Source organism: Castor canadensis, chromosome 6, assembly GCF_047511655.1.
Source record: "Castor canadensis chromosome 6, mCasCan1.hap1v2, whole genome shotgun sequence".
Taxonomy (NCBI): Eukaryota; Metazoa; Chordata; class Mammalia; order Rodentia; family Castoridae; genus Castor; species Castor canadensis.
Window position 1 is genome coordinate 64959625 of NC_133391.1, and position 17120 is coordinate 64976744.

The 17120-nt window shown below is 38.5% G+C and overlaps 1 protein-coding gene across 4 annotated transcripts in view; it reads left to right on the top strand.

Annotated features, from left to right (window-relative positions):
- Positions 1-17120, top strand: part of Megf10 (multiple EGF like domains 10) — a 164364-nt gene that overhangs the window by 55096 nt on the left and 92148 nt on the right. The window lies entirely within an intron of this gene.

Genomic DNA, 17120 nt, shown 5'->3' on the forward strand with positions numbered 1-17120 from the left:
TAGAACTTCATGTTTACTGTCATCTTCCCCCTTTTCTCCACTCTCCCTCTCACCAATTCATTTAGAGATGTCTTGAGAGAAGTTTGGGATTTTGTGGGATTGGCTTGGCAGTTGAGGTTTCTTATTATTGTGTATAGATCACTTAGAAGAGAGATTATGAAAAACCATTTTATTCAAGTATTTTGGCTCAACACACAGCTAGAGGGCACCTCCACTTCTTGAGTGAAGACACTGATGTTGAGAAGCATAGAGATGAGGATGTGCTGCACTGTGGTGTCAACAGGAATGCCTGGACAGCTCTGAGTTTAGCCCACTGTTCTGCCACTACTCAGCTGGGTGGCTTGGATGAATCATCTGTGCCTCACCGAGAGGGCTTGGAGGGGTACATGCCTCAGTTTCTTTGCATCCTTCAGATTGTATTCTTCATGCAGTCAGGGGCAACTCTTCAACTTTCATTCAGAATCAGGACTAATATGGTAATAAATGTTTGTGGAAAACAAAAATAGACTACTAAACAAAAAGAGGAAAATAAAAATACATGTAGCGCTCTAGCAGTCAGTGAATGTACTTCTCTGACATAATTACTGCATTATAGATATTTATTTAACCAATCTCAATTGGTGAATATTTTCTTGACTTTCAAGCTATATCTACTATGAACTACTTCAAAAAACATCATTGTGATTAAATAAGTGCTCATATCCCCATTCTGTAATGCTAAATTCCTAGAAGTAGAATTGCTGAGCCAGAGGTGTACATATTTCTATGACTTTTGTAGTGTTTCCAATTTACATATATACCAGCAATAAATGAGAATGCCTTTTAGCTTATACCCTGTGCCAATTTTTCTCAATTTACATGTCTTTGATTAATAATGATGCTGAATAAGAAAAACTACACATTTATAATCAAATGTCTTAGAGACTAATCTTGCCTGGACTCAGCGGCCCAGGGTGATGGGAACCTTTCAGAAGAAAGCAATGCTGAGGCCACAGAGCTGGGGGTGGGAGGGCCTAGCTGGCTTGGCTGGCAGTCTTTCAGAGGCCTTGGGTGACAGTGCCACAAGCACAATTGTCAACACACTGAGAGAGTACTTCATAGGATTTACATATAAAGCCAAGATGCTGGTACTTTCCACAGAGCTTCAAGAGGTGGTGGGGCCTTTGTTTTCCAGCCATAGCTTCTGTCCTTGATGTCCTGCATGTGGGAACATAGATTTCACAGGCAAGCTGGTGTGGGAAGTATGGACGCAACCAAGGTCAGTTAGAGAGAGTTTCAGTGTTTCATGGCACCCATCATCCATAACACAACACCTGTAATTTTATTCATTGGTGTAGCCCTTCATTGGAAATTTCAGTAATCCAGTAGCACTATCATACCTGGGATTATACTGGTAAAATTAAGCCTTTATCTCCCTTTAGACAAGTTGAAAGGTATCTCCAAGATTGCTTGGATGACCATCTTTATCATTTGCCTCTAAAATTCCCCCTTTTCTAGGCCAGCGCCCCTAGAGGCTGAAACATTTTTTCCTTTACATAAGCTAATCTATTTAATCAGCTTACTGTCTACTCTCACTGGCCTAGGAGCTACTTGGTCTCTTTAAGGGTAATTTTGCATTTCTCAGCTGTGATGTCTTATTTCATTATCGAACCCCCAGAGACAGACTTACTTCTTTCTTGGCTTACTTCCTTTTTCTTGGGGATGCCTTGCAGTAACTCTTCTGTGCTCTGGACAGCTGGCCTAGCAAGGCACCCCTGTGGATACAGAAGGAAGAGCAACACAGGATTCTACATTCTGTTTTCATCATTCCTTTTTCAACCAAGTTTTGCTGTCAGGCAGGTAGCATGGGCACCATTTTTAACTGTTCCAGTTGCCAAAAGGAGTGGAAAGAAGAATCGGTCCTCATTTTAGTTTTTTTTCATATGAAATGGGCATCATTTATTAAGAATTTCCTTACTGTAATATTACAATATTGCTGGTATGAGCATATTTAAAATTTTAGGTAATATAAATGAAAATGAAAACATTCTCTGGTTTGCATAATCTTTTATGTTGAGCCTTGAAATGCCTTATAATTGTTTATATGTTGTATATATGTATTATTTTTTTGCATTAACTGCTGATAGCTATAATTTAATTTTTGATTGTCAGTTTATCTGGAAGGCAAAAAAAAAAATGATGCTTTCCTGTAAATACCTGTATTTGACAAAAGTTTCTTTTGGTAACAGAAGTAGCTTGTGGGAGAGTAAGTCCCATCCTTACCTTCCCCTCTGCCAGCCCCTCCACAGCAGGTCATGCTGCACAGGGCCACCTAGAGGCTTGGCCTGGGATTGCAGTGTTGTTGGCTGCTTGGCTTTCCTCCCACAGCTTTCCCTGGGGACCTGGCTGGCTAATCCACTGTCACCTGTGAGCAGCATCTTCTCCAGGACTCAGAGATGTTTCTGGAGAGTTTCCTGCCAACCCAAAGTTGGCTGTAATTGGGAAAGGAGAGGCCAGAGGCCCACTTGGCTAGGCTCACTGGTGAAGGGTTTGTGGGATAGAGTTCATCTCAGAACTGCTAGGAGAACTTGTGGAGGCCACCAGGAGGGGCTGACCTTGCAGCTTAGTGTAACCCATACTTGGGAGGGATGCAGGATCCATCTGCAGTTCCATGTAAAGACATTTATTGTTCCTTTATGAGTCATTTTTTCCTTATCATAGGAAAAAATCAGATTCAACACAATGGGTTCAATTCAATTGAATTTTAACTACATCAATTATATGTCTAGAGGGTGAACACTTAGCAATTAAATACATTCTTGAGTGAGACATACTTTCTGACCAACAAGGGTTTGTCCTAAGAATTTTTAAATGTATTTATGACAAAACAAAGTAACAGTTAACTTTATTGAGTGCTTGTGGTGTGCTAGGCATACATTATCTTATTAAATTCTTAAAACATAGATGAGGAAGCTTAGGATTTAAGACAATAAATAACTTTTACAGTCTGATCAATTATTGATGGGTGGTGGAGAAGGGTGCTGGTATATATTCTGAATGGAGACTAAGATACTTCACATAAATAAAAGAAACAAAAGCAGTAGACCAGTTTGTGAACTAAAGATGATTTAACTCGTGTTTACATTATATATTGCCAAAAATTTCTTAACTGTATTATGGTTACATGACTTCAGAGATTTAAAAAGTTTTTAGAGGGGGCCCAGCTACTTGGGGCAAGGAGTTAGAAGGATCCCAATTCACGTTCCAAGGCTAGCCTGGACAAATGTGGGAGATCCTATCTGAAAAACAAAATTAAAAAAAGCAAAAGGACTGTGGCATGACTGAAATGGTAGAGTACCTGCCTAGCAAGCATAGGCCCTGAATTCAATCCCCAGTGACACACCCCCCCAAAAAAAAGCAGAGTCAAAAAATACAATTTTGTTCACAAACTCAATTCTGTGTTCTCTGTATTCAATTCTATCTCTTCCTTGCTCTCTCTTTTTTGTGGTGCTGGGGATTGAATTTAAGGCTTTATGTATGGTAGGCAAGCAGTCTACCATGCCCTAAGTTCCATTCTTTCTCTCTCTCTCTGCTTTTCTCTCTCTGTCTGTCTCTCTCTAAAACTAGGATTTGAACTCAAGGCCTTATGTTTTGCTATGTAGACATTCTACCACTTGAGCCATGCCCTCAGCCTTCTTTTTTTTTAAATGATAAATTTCCATGAATAATTTTTTTTCTTTCAAAATTAGATTTTCCAAAGTCTCCTGACAGCAAAAGACTTTAGGGAAATCATGAACGTGTGGTGACTATGTCTTCCTCAACCAGGAGACTGCCCAGTCACTGACCTCTGGCATGGTCTAAAGTGGTCAGCACCTGCTGCCTGCACAGGCTCCTTTCAGAGATCTAGAGAGTGAGGCTTGGCAGGTGCTTCTTCCTTCTTCCTTCTTCCTTCTCAACTTTGTCAAGGGATAAGCACACAGCTCCTACGTTCTTCATTTACACATTCATGACTAGAGTGTCCTGGAGTTAATCCTTCGTGTGGATTCACTTGGAAACTGTCTCAGGTGTGGCAGAAGCTGCCGGCCCATAGAACACACTTTGAGTAGCGAGGCTGTGTCCAGAAGGTAGACGCATGTCCTTAGGCAAGAAGAACCAAAACAGGGAGGAAAGGAATAAAGAACAGTATGGTAGGAAGACTGTCTTTTTTTTTGGTGGTGGTGGTGGTGGTTGGAGTTTGGTTGGGAAAAAGAAAGGATTGGAAACTCTTTCAAAAAGAATGTGAAGAAATTTGTGACACCTTCATGAGGGCCTTTACTCTGTTCCTAAATTTAATGAAGCTGTTCATCCTTGGATTAATTAGCATTCTTGCCTGATTTGATGTGTTTATTTATGGTGAATTTTAAGTGTTAATGAGGAAATGCTCAGGAAATGAAATGGTTTTGATGTATGTGTTTATGTGTATATATTTGTGTGCAAGTGTGTTTGTGTGCATATCCAGATACATGGGGATTTTGTTGTTGTTTTTGGGCTTTTTTTCTGGTAGTACTAGAGTTTGAACTCTGGGCCTCATGCTTACCAGGCAAACACTCTATCACTTGAGTCATTCGGCCATCCCTGTTTTGTGTTAGGTATTTTCAAGAGAGTCTCCTGAACTATTTCCCTAGGCTGGCTTTGAACCATGATCCTCCTGATCTCTCTGCCTCCAGAGTAACTAGGATTACAGATATGAGCACCAGCACCTCGTGATGCATGTTTTTAATGTCACACAACTGATCTCTTCTAAAAGTGCTGTTTATTAAAATTCCAGGTTCATATACCTAAGCGAATATTAACTCAAACACATTCCAGTACATTTTCAATAGCACACATCAGTTTTTATAATAAATACATATGTTGTGTATCTTGTCATCTTCTGTCATTCTTTATGAGATGCTGTACAGTTAGCTCTTGCTATTTGTGCATACATGGGGACAGATGAGTGTATGGGAGCTACAGTTATGTTAGGGAGGTAGGGAAGCAAGAATTATGATTATTTTAAAAGTTTGTGGCTGAGAAACCCCTGGATACTTTTCTCCTCTTTCAGCTGCCATTGGACCATAAATGCAAATTTTATCATCCTAAGTGCAGCAGACCTGGTCAACATACAGTTTTCCAAGGACAGTTGTTACATTTACCACCTCTTTTTTCTGGCCTCTAAGAAAAAACATGTAGTCCAGATTCTCAACACAGAATGCAATAAACAGACAAATTAAGCCTCCATTCAAATCCCAAAGTCTTCTGTATGTACAATATCTTTGGGCAACAGACTTAATTTCTGTGAATCTTACTTTCCATCTGTAAGGTGGTTCTTAACACCTATTAATCATGTAGGGTTGCTATTTTGGATCAAATAAGAAGCATGAAAGTATTTAAAAATGCAAACATCACTTGAGCCGTGCCTCTTATGCTTTTTGATTTGGTTATCTTTGAGCTAGCATCCCATGCTATGTCCAATCCAGCCTGGACCATGATTTCCCTATTTACACTTCCCACATAGCCAGGATGACAGGTGTGCACTACTGTGCCCAGCTTTTATTGGTTGTGATGGGGTGTCGTGATCTTTTTGCCCAGGCTGGCCTTAAACTGTGATCCTCCTGATTTTACCTCCTGAGTAGCTAGGATCACAGTCTTGAGCCACCATGCAAGTGGCAATTGTTTATCATGAACTGATGTGCCAAAACTTAAACCTGTGCATCACGGTTGATTGACTTATTTCTTTGTGCTTGTGATTTCTGAGATTAGAGATGACTAATATAATCAAGTCCTTCTTTCTAGGACTAAAATGTACCGTCTTTTACTTTTCTCTGAATAAAAGAGAGTGTTGCTAAAATAATTAGGTCCATTTTTTTGTGATTCTAGTTTTGCAATACTTGTAGTTATTTTAAATATGAAATGTAATCAAGTTTAAATGTGGATTTTTTACATCAAAAATAATTTTTTTGATTTTTACTTCAAACTACAAAGTCAACAAATTTTGGGGAAAATAAGACAGAGCACAGAGATATATTAATTAGTATTTAATATTTATTAAATGTGAAGTTTGTGGTGTCTGTGTGTGAGGGGTTCTGCATGTATACACACACATGTATATGCACCACAAAAAGCCTATTCAGAGATTTACTCTAGATTTAATAATTAATATTAGGTTTCTTAAAGTTATAAATCCAAAATTCTAATTGTTGCTTAAGCAAAATTCAGCTTACAGATGTTTCATTCATTAGTTTAATAATTTTTTAAACAAACACATTGAGGCTTTTGATAAATGTTTTACAAACTGAAACACCAGCATGTTTTAAAATGGATTTGTACATTTAATAGATTTGATTTCCACTTAAGCTACCAGGCTACCAAACTAACAAAACTTTCCATGCAGTGAAATAATTTTTGTAAATTTAATAAGTTTGATACATAAATAAGGTGAAATCTTATGATCTCATAAGTGTTATTATATTTGTAGTATTTCAACTTTAAAATAATGTTTACATCAGCACCATTACACATTTTAAAAATGAAATTAGAATGCTGGTCTTTTACTTTACAGACTCAGTCTCATAAATATCTTCTAAAGCCAAACACCTTAGATTCTGATTCTCTTGCACATTTCTGTACTTAATTCAAAATCTGTTTAACAAAGTTGAAAGATAGCTACCTTCTAAGCAAATAATCATTCCAGCTTATATTTTTTTGTTTACTTTTAAATATAATTTTGGTGATCTCTTTTCCTTTTGCTGAGATTTTTGCTTGATATTTATTTTTATTGTGCTAAAATGACATTAAATTCATCATCTTAACTATCTTAAGTGTACAATTCAGTAGGGTTAAGTATATTCACATTGTTGTGTAACAGATATCTAGAGATTCTTCATCTTGCAAAACTGAAACTCTGTATGCACTGGACTCTAACTCCTTCTCTCACTCCTTCCCCGCCCTTGGCATCTGCCTTTCTGTTTTGTTTTGATGATTTTGACTACGTTAATTATTTCATCTGAGTAAAATCAGGATTTGTCCTTTAGTGACTGACTTATTTCACTTAGCATAACATACATGAGGTTCATCTATGTTGTGGCATGTATCAGGACTTCCTTCTTGTTTAACACTACATAGTATTTCCTTGTATTCCTTGTATTGTTTGCTAAAGGTTTTAAATATTAGAAAACATGGTCCTTGATTATATGGGGCATACTGAACCCACTCTCTGTTCTAGATGATCCATCCTACACCCCTTACATGGAACACACATTATTTCCTAGTTTGTTTCAAGTTACATTAGAACCCTCAACCCATTTGGCTACCTCAGTTCATTGATTTGTCTGTTAAGATACATAAATATATTTTTTGCTGACTACTGTGGTAATTGTGACAATAATAGATTGTTTTCATATAATTCTTATCTTTTCTAATCATACATTTCTTTTTTTTTTTTTTTCATTTTTCTTTTATTATTCATATGTGCATACAAGGCTTGGTTCATTTCTCCCCCCTGCCCCCACCCCCTCCCTTACCACCCACTCCACCCCCTCCCGCTCCTCCCCTCAATACCCAGCAGAAACTATTTTGCCCTTATCTCTAATTTTGTTGTAGAGAGAGTATAAGCAATAATAGGAAGGAACAAGGGGTTTTGCTGGTTGAGATAAGGATAGCTATACAGGGCATTGACTCACATTGATTTCCTGTGCGTGGGTGTTACCTTCTAGGTTAATTCTTTTTGATCTCACCTTTTCTCTAGTTCCTGGTCCCCTTCTCCTATTGGCCTCAGTTGCTTTAAGGTATCTGCTTTAGTTTCTCTGCATTAAGGGCAACAAATGCTAGCTAGTTTTTTAGGTGTCTTGCCTATCCTCACCCCTCCCTTGTGTGCTCTCGCTTTTATCATGTGCTCAAAGTCCAATCCCCTTGTTGTGTTTGCCCTTGATCTAATGTCCACATATGAGGGAGAACATACGATTTTTGGTCTTTTGAGCCAGGCTAACCTCACTCAGAATGATGTTCTCCAATTCCATCCATTTACCAGCGAATGATAACATTTCGTTCTTCTTCATGGCTGCATAAAATTCCACTGTGTATAGATACCACATTTTCTTAATCCATTCGTCAGTGCTGGGACATCGTGGCTGTTTCCATAACTTGGCTATTGTGAATAGTGCCGCAATAAACATGGATGTGCAGGTGCCTCTGGAGTAACAGTCTTTTGGGTATATCCCCAAGAGTGGTATTGCTGGATCAAATGGTAGATCGATGTCCAGCTTTTTAAGTAGCCTCCAAATTTTTTTCCAGAGTGGTTGTACTAGTCTACATTCCCACCAACAGTGTAAGAGGGTTCCTTTTTCCCCGCATCCTCGCCAACACCTGTTGGTGGTGGTGTTGCTGATGATGGCTATTCTATCAGGGGTGAGGTGGAATCTTAGTGTGGTTTTAATTTGCATTTCCTTTATTGCTAGAGATGGTGAGCATTTTTTCATGTGTTTTCTGGCCATTTGAATTTCTTCTTTTGAGAAAGTTCTGTTTAGTTCACATGCCCATTTCTTTATTGGTTCATTAGTTTTGGGAGAATTTAGTTTTGTAAGTTCCCTATATATTCTGGTTATCAGTCCTTTGTCTGATGTATAATTGGCAAATATTTTCTCCCACTCTGTGGGTGTTCTCTTCAGTTTAGAGACCATTTCTATGATGAACAGAAGCTTTTTAGTTTTATGAGGTCCCATTTATCTATGCTATCTCTTAGTTGCTGTGCTGCTGGGGTTTCGTTGAGAAAGTTCTTACCTATACCTACTAACTCCAGAGTATTTCCTACTCTTTCCTGTATCAACTTTAGAGTTTGTGGTCTGATATTAAGATCCTTGATCCATTTTGAGTTAATATTGGTATAGGGTGATATATATGGATCTAGTTTCAGTTTTTTGCAGACTGCTAACCAGTTTTCCCAGAAGTTTTTGTTGAAGAAGATGCTATTTCTCCATTGTATATTTTTAGCTCCTTTGTCAAAGACAAGTTGGTTATAGTTGTGTGGCCTCATATCTGGGTCCTCTATTCTGTTCCACTGGTCTTCATGTCTGTTTTTGTGCCAGTACCATGCTGTTTTTATTGTTATTGCTTTGTAATATAGTTTGAAGTCAGGTATCGTGATACCTCCTGCATTGTTCTATTGACTGAGTATTATCTTGGCTATTCGTGGCCTCTTGTGTTTCCATATAAATTTCACAGTAGATTTTTCAATCTCTTTAATGAATGTCATTGGAATTTTGATGGGAATTGCATTAAACATGTAGATTACTTTTGGGAGTATCGACATTTTTACTATGTTGATTCTACCATCCATGAGCATGGAAGATCTCTCCACTTTCTACAGTCTTCCTCAATCTCTTTCTTCAGAAGTGTATAGTTTTCCTTGTAGAGGTCTTTCACATCTTTTGTTAGGTTTACACCTAGTTATTTGATTTTTTTTGAGGCTATTGTAAATGGAATTGTTTTCATACTTCTTTTTCAGTTTGCTCATTGTTAGTATATAGAAATGCTAATGATTTTTCTATGTTGATTTTATATCCTGCTACCTTGCTATAGCTATCGATGATGTCTAGAAGCTTCCAAGTGGAGTTTTTTGGGTCTTTAAGGTATAGGATCATGTCGTCTGCAAATAGGGATATTTTGACAGTTTCTTTACCTATTTATATTCCTTTTATTCCTTCTTCTTGCCTAATTGCTCTGGCTAGGAATTCCAGTACTATGTTGAATAGGAGTGGAGACAGTGGGCATCCTTGTCTGGTTCCTGATTTTAGAGGGAATGGTTTTAATTTTTCTCCGTTAAGTATAATGCTGGCTGTAGGTTTGTCATATATAGCTTTTATAATGTTGAGGTACTTTCCTTCTATTCCTAGTTTTCTTAGAGCTTTTATCATGAAATGGTGTTGGATCTTATCAAAGGCTTTTTCTGCATCTATTGAGATGATCAAGTGGTTTTTATCATTGCTTCTGTTAATGTGGTTTATTATGTTTATTGATTTTCGTATGTTGAACCACCCCTGCATCCCTGGGATGAAGCCTACTTGGTCGTGGTGAATAATCTTTTTGATGTGTTCTTGAATTCGATTTGCCATTATTTTGTTGAGGATTTTTGTGTCAATGTTCATTAAGGAGATTGGCCTGTAATTCTCCTTTTTGGAGGTTACTTTGCCTGGTTTTGGGATAAGTGTAATACTGGCTTCATAAAATGTGTTTGGCAGTTTTCCTTCCCTTTCTATTTCATGGAACAGTTTAAGGAGGGTTGGTATCAGTTCTTCTTTAAAGGTCTGATAGAATTCAGCAGAGAGAATCCATCAGGTCCTGGACTTTTCTTTTTGGGGAGACTCTTGATTGCTGCTTCAATTTCATTTTGTGTTATAGATCTATTCAGGTGATTAATTTCCTCTTGGTTCAGTTTTGGATGATCATATGTATCTAGAAATCTGTCCATTTCTTTAAGATTTTCAAATTTATTTGAATATAGGTTCTCAAAGTAGTCTCTGATGATTTCCTGGACTTCCATGGTGTTTGTTGTTATCTTCCCTTTTGCATTCCTGATTCTACTAATTTGGGTTTTTTCTCTCCCCATTTTAGTCAGGTTTACCAGGGGTCTATCGATCTTGTTTATGTTTTCAAAGAACCAACTTTTTGTTTCATGAATTCTTTGTATGGTTTTTTTGGTTTCTACTTCATTGATTTCAGCTCTTATTTTTATTATTTCTTCCTTCTATTTGTTTTGGAATTTGCTTGTTCTTGTTTTTCTAGGAGTTTGAGATGTATCATTAGGTCATTGTTTTGGGATGTTTCAGTGTTTTTAATATATGTACTCATGGCTATAAACTTTCCTCTCAGGACTGCCTTAACTGTGTCCCATAGGTTCTGGTAGGTTGTGTTTTCATTTTCATTGACTTCTAGGAACTTTTTAATTTCCTCTTTTATTTCATTGATGATCCATTGTTCATTAAGTAATGAGTTATTTAGTTTCCACCTGTTTGCATGTTTTTTGTCTTTACTTTTGTTGTTGAGTCCTACTTTTACTGCATTGTGATCAGATAGTATGCACGGTATAATTTCTATTTTCTTACATTTGCTGAGACTTGCTTTGTGCCCTAGGATATGATCTATTTTGGAGAAGGTTCCATGGGCTGCTGAGAAGAATGTATATTGTGTAGAAGTTGGATGAAATGTTCTGTAGACATCAAGTAGGTCCATTTGATCTATTGTATATTTTAGATCTAGGATTTCTTTACTGATTTTTTGTTTGGATGACCTATCTATTGATGATAATGGGATGTTAAAGTCTCCCACAACCACTGTGTTGGCGTTAATATATGCTTTTAGGTCTTTCAGGGTATGTTTGATGAAATTGGGTGCATTGACATTGGGTGCATACGAGTTGATGATTATTATTTCCTTTTGGTCTATTTCCCCTTTTATTAGTATGGAATGTGCTTCTTTATCTCGTTTGATCAATGTAGGTTTGAAGTGTACTTTGTCAGAGATAAGTATTGCTACTCCTGCCTGTTTTTGGGAGCCATTGGCTTGGTAAATCTTCTTCCAGCCTTTCATCCTAAGCCTATGCTTATTTCTGTCGGTGAGATGGGTCTCCTGCAAGCAACAAATTGTTAGATCTTTAATCCATTTCGTCAAGCGGTGCCTTTTGATGGGTGAATTAAGTTCGTTAACATTAAGCGTTAGTACTGATAGGTATGTGGTGATTCCTGTTATTTAGTTGTCTTAGTTGTTTGAAGGTTTGATTGTGTGTACCTAAGTTGAAGTTACTTTCTACTTTCTTGCTTTTTCTTTTCCTGTGGCTTGGTGCTGCCTGACTTTTCATGGGTAAGTTGGGTTTCACTTTCTGTGTGCAGAATCCCTTGAAGAATCTTTTGTAGTGGTGGCTTTGTGGACACATATTGTTTTAGTTTCTGTTATCATGGAAGACTTTTATTGCTCCATCTATTTTGAATGATAGTTTTGCTGGGTAGAGTATCCTGGGGTTGAAGTTATTTCCATTCAGTGCCTGGAAGATCTCACCCCACGCTCTTCTTGCTTTTAATGTTTCTGTTGAGAAGTCTGCTGTGATTTTGATGGGTTTACCTTTGTATGTTATTTGTTTTTTCTCTCTTACAGCCTTCAATATTCTTTCCCTAGTTTCTGAACTTGTTGTTTTAATGATGATATGTCGTGGGGTAGTTCTATTTTGATCTGGTCTGTTTGGTATCCTGGAGGCCTGTTGCATCTGTATGAGAATACCTTTCTCTAGATTTGGGAAATTTTCCATTATTATTTTGTTGAATATATTTCGCATTCACTTTGCTTGCACCTCTTCTCCTTCTTCGATGCCCATGATTCTCAAGTTTGGTCTTTTGATGCAGTCAGTGAGTTCTTGCATTTTCTTTTCACAGTTCTTGAGTTGTTTAATTAATAGTTCTTTGGTTTTTCCTTTAATTACCATTTCATCTTCAAGTTCTGAGATTCTGTCTTCTGTTTGTTTTGTTCTGCTGGATTGGCCTTCGGTTTTGTTTTGCAGTTCTGTTTCGTTCTTTTTTCTGAGGTTTTCCATATCCTGTCTGGTTTCCTCTTTAATGTTGTCTATTTTTGTCCTGAGTTCATTTGTCTGTTTATTCATTGTGTTCTCTCTTTCACTTTGGTGTTTATACAGTGCTTCTATGGTTTCCTTTATTTCTTCTTGTGCGTTCTCAAATTCTCTATTTTTGTTGTCTTGGAATTTCTTGAGTGTCTCCTGTACATTTTGGTTGACCCTATCCAGTATCATCTCTATAAAATTCTCATTGAGTACCTGTAGTATGTCTTCTTTTAAATTATTCTTGTGGGCTTCATTGGGTCCTTTGGCATAGTTTATCTTCATAAACTATGGTGTCTGGACCTGAGTATCTGTTTTCTTCATTCCCCTCTGGTTCCTGTACTAATTTTTTGCTGTGGGGAAACTGGTTTCCCTGTTTTTTCTGTCTTTCCGTCATAGTCTTTGGTGTTGTTACTGTCCCTGTACTGTGTGCAATTAAGTATTTTCTAGCTTGTAATAATAACAATGGTGATATTTAGAATGGAAGGGTGAGCGGAGATGGAAAGCAAGAAGTTAAAGAAAAGGGAAAAACAAATAAACAGACAAGAAGGAAAAAACAGAACAAGGAATCAGACAAGAAAGTTTCAAAGGTATAAACAGGGAGCGTTAGTGTACTAATCGACAGTAAGCTTGTCCACATCTTCCCAAGCCATCTGGGCACTGGTGACTGGCGGCCCAGGGGCCCTCCTTGTTTCTCCGTTTAACGTGAAGTGGAGATTCTCTGCGCCGGCTGGAGGTGTGGAGGGGTCAAAGTTTTGCCTCTTCATGGGTGATTTTGCCTGCAAAGTGTGTCTCCAGTGTCTCTCCAAGATTTCACTATAGGAGGCTTGCTTTCTGCTTCCTCCCTCTATCTGCCATCTTGGAATCCCTCTCTTGTAAATGTTAAATGATGTCAATTGCATTTTGCAAACTCATGGCTAATTTGGAAGTGAAATCACAGCCTCTAAGGTCATCTTGCTTGCTTTCTTCCATCTTGCCTTGGGATCATCTCATGTGTAGTCTGAAGTTACAAGACTAGCAGTTCTTATAACAAATATCAGCAATCTCTAGGCCCTTCCATCTTTTCATTTTCTACACACCCTCTACTTGCTCAATATTCCTTACAGTTCTCTAATTTAGAATTCTGATCCTGTTCCTAAGGTAAAAAGATGTGCAGCATAAATGAGCCTAATGTATACTCCGATTTTGTCTGTACTGTCTATTTCCTCCTCACTGTTTTTCCTTCCTTGCTTCCTCTTCTTTATTTCCATCACTCCTTTCTTCCTTCGGTTCTCTTCTTCCCCTTTTCCTCTCCTCCATTTGTTTCTCTTCATTCTCTTCCCTTCCAATCAGCAGACATGTGAGAGTCTCAAGGACCAAACCACTCTTGGTGTTCTTGAAGGCTCTTCCAAGCCCTTTACCCTTATCAACACAGAAGGGTAGGAGTGAAATATAGACTGTGGAAGGAAGGGAAAGCCCCTTTGGCTTCTCTCCCACCTGTATCACTTTGGTTATTAGAAGTAAAAGACCAAGGCTACTTCAAAAAAGACAGGAATTTGTTGGAGCTTTTAAAAAATTTTTAAAATTATTTTTCACAGAAACCATTTTGTTGTCTGTAAAGAAACTGAAAAACAGGTGAAAAATTATTTATTGTCCTCCCATTTGATGTGTAATTTTAAAGATATTTTTCCATTTCTTTAAACACAAAATAATTTATAGGTTTATGCCATGCATATACTTTGCTAAACTTGTTTTGTTATTTATATTTTTTTATGAATTGCTCACTTCAGCAGCACTATATCAAAATATTTTATTCTGGATATATTTCCTTATAAATACATTACATCTAATAAATTAGTCATTAATTTACATGACTAGTAAGTTAATCATTTTTGTGGTTGAGTATTACTGTATTGATATATTCTAATGTTAGCCACCTAGATAGTTTAGTGGATACATATGTGTATCTCTTTGCACATATAAGTAATTCATAAAATAAACTATTTTAAGTAGAATTTCTACAACAAAGAATATACTAGTCCATTTTGTGTAACTGTAATGAAATACCCAAGACAGGCTGCTTTATAGAGAAAAGAGGTTTATTTAGCTCACCATTCTGGAGGTTCAAGGGAATAGCACTCTGTAGCAAGCACTTATGGTTCATTACCAGTCAAGTACAAGTAAGCAGTACTCAGGAGACTCTTACTTCAGAGAACAGGATTTTATTCAAACAAATCTACACGGCACTCTCCCATGGATCCTAATACCTGTCCTCTGCTACCCTAGCCAGCCAGGCTTGGTCCCCAAGCCTTGCTCACCGTGGGATGGTTTCTCAGCTGATGAGGGGAGTGCAGCAGAGCTCCAGGGAATCCTCTCGGCCACTCTTGGTTGTGGGTCTGGTTTCACAGTTCACTGGCAACACCCAGTGTCTTCCGGAGAAGGGGCATGCTCTCAAGTGGCTGCTGCCTCTATGTCAGAGGCTCTGGACAGGCTCTGACAGTGCGGTCTCCAGAATTTGGGAGGCTAGTGAGGTTTGGGTTTCGGCTCTGAGTTTATATACCCAGTGGTGACTGCATAGCTTCTGCTATTGGCACTGCCACCTTAGGGTTGGCTCATTTGCATATCGGCCTGTCATTCTCTGGCTTGGTTTCTATGTCCTAACACACACTATCTAATAACTCTTATTACAACAATTTTCCATACTTTAACACAATACAATCCATCAAACAACAGCAATCTTATATGTGTTCACCATACACTGGCATTGACTCAGCCCTGGTGAGAGTCTCTTGGCTGCATTATATGATGGTAGGAGTGCATGTAGGAGCGAGTGATCAGTCATATCACCAGACAGGAAGCCAGAGGGGTGAAGTGGCTCCAGTGTCAGGCTTTACAACAACCCTGTCATAAGTACTGCCCAGGGTACTGTGAGTAATACCACAATCCTACGGAGCACATACCCTCACCAATCCAAGGACCTCCTACTAGACCCCACCTCTTAAAGGTTCACACCAGCTCCCATAATTGCCATCCTGGGACCAAGCCTCCAACACACAAACCCCTTTTGACAGAATACACTAAACCCATATCCAAACCATAGCATAGGGCATGCATATTGTATGATGTGGGATTAGAGTTGGCTATGAGATACCGATAATTGGGCACTGACTTCAGTAGAGGGCCCAGGCAACTTCTACCTTTTTATTCCACCATCTCTATGGGATGGTTTTTATCTTCATATACCATTATTGACCTCTACACATTAATCTAGGTTTCAAGCAACAGATGAAAGAGGTAGGAGAAAGAGTCAAATGGCCATGCCAGCTGTCTTCTAAAAAAGGTTCCTAGAAGTGACCCATTTCCTCTTATATCTCATTGGTCAGAACTTAACTGCATGGCCTCACCAAGCTGCAAGGGCATCTTTCTAGTATATTCCTATGCAAAGAGGATTATAGATATCAGGAGACAAGAACAACCTAGTCACATATTAATGTTTTTTGATATAGACTGTCCAGATAGGTTATAAAAACTTACATGCCTATTTCCTTACATTCTCACCAACACTAGGTATTATTTTTGCTTTTGATCTGTTGGGGGTGGGGGGAACAAACACCTTACCTTATTTCACATTTCCTTACTAACTAGCAGTGCTGATCTTGTTAAATCTTTATGGTTTTTAGCTATTTGCATATTGGCTTAAAGGTCAGGAGCAGGTTAGGAAATAAAGTGAGATGATTCGTCTTTCAGAAACACATAAAGACTGATTGAAAACAACAGGTGATAGTGGAAAAGGAAAGATAAATAGGCTGTTTGGGGGACTGGTAAAGCAGACAATTTTGAGATTAAGCCTTGAATAACAAGGGGTGAAGCCAGAAGCAGGTCTAGGCTCTTCCAAGCCACTTACCCTCATCAGCACAGAGGCACCCAACCTCTACAACTCCAAGTTCCTTAGGGCCTCTTTTTCCCAAGACCTCAACTGTTTGAGCTCCAGGGCTAACTTGGGGGGCCAGGTTTGTCTCTCATCTCCTCCCACTGCTCCCTACTCTCTGTGAGAGACCTCATGGCAGTGACAGGAGCTCTTAGTCAAACTGAAACGTGAATGTGTTGACTAGGGGAAGGAGTTGAGACTCATGGTCCCCAGTACTGTAGATCATTTGGGAACATTTTCCAGTAAATGAAACTTTGAGGTGGCCCTAGGGAACCTAACCATTATCTTCAACATTACAACTTCAGGAAAATATGTTTGGAGGTTCCCAAACACATCTTTGGAAACTGACCTCTTAGCAAATAGGAGATTGCCTATAGATTTGATTACGTGGGACTTGGAAGAAGCAGAGTGGGAAGTTGGCAACTGTCCTCTGGGGGAGGGATTGGTAAATCCAGGGACAAGGACAGCTGTACATTCTCACTCCAATGCCCCTGGCTTCATCTTGGCTGATGGCAGAGAAAGCAGATCTTTGTAAGCAGGGCTGCCTGCAGCAGAATCATGAATGGACAAAGGAGATAGATGTCCAGGGGTTCTTTCTTCAGCCTAGTTCTCATTTTC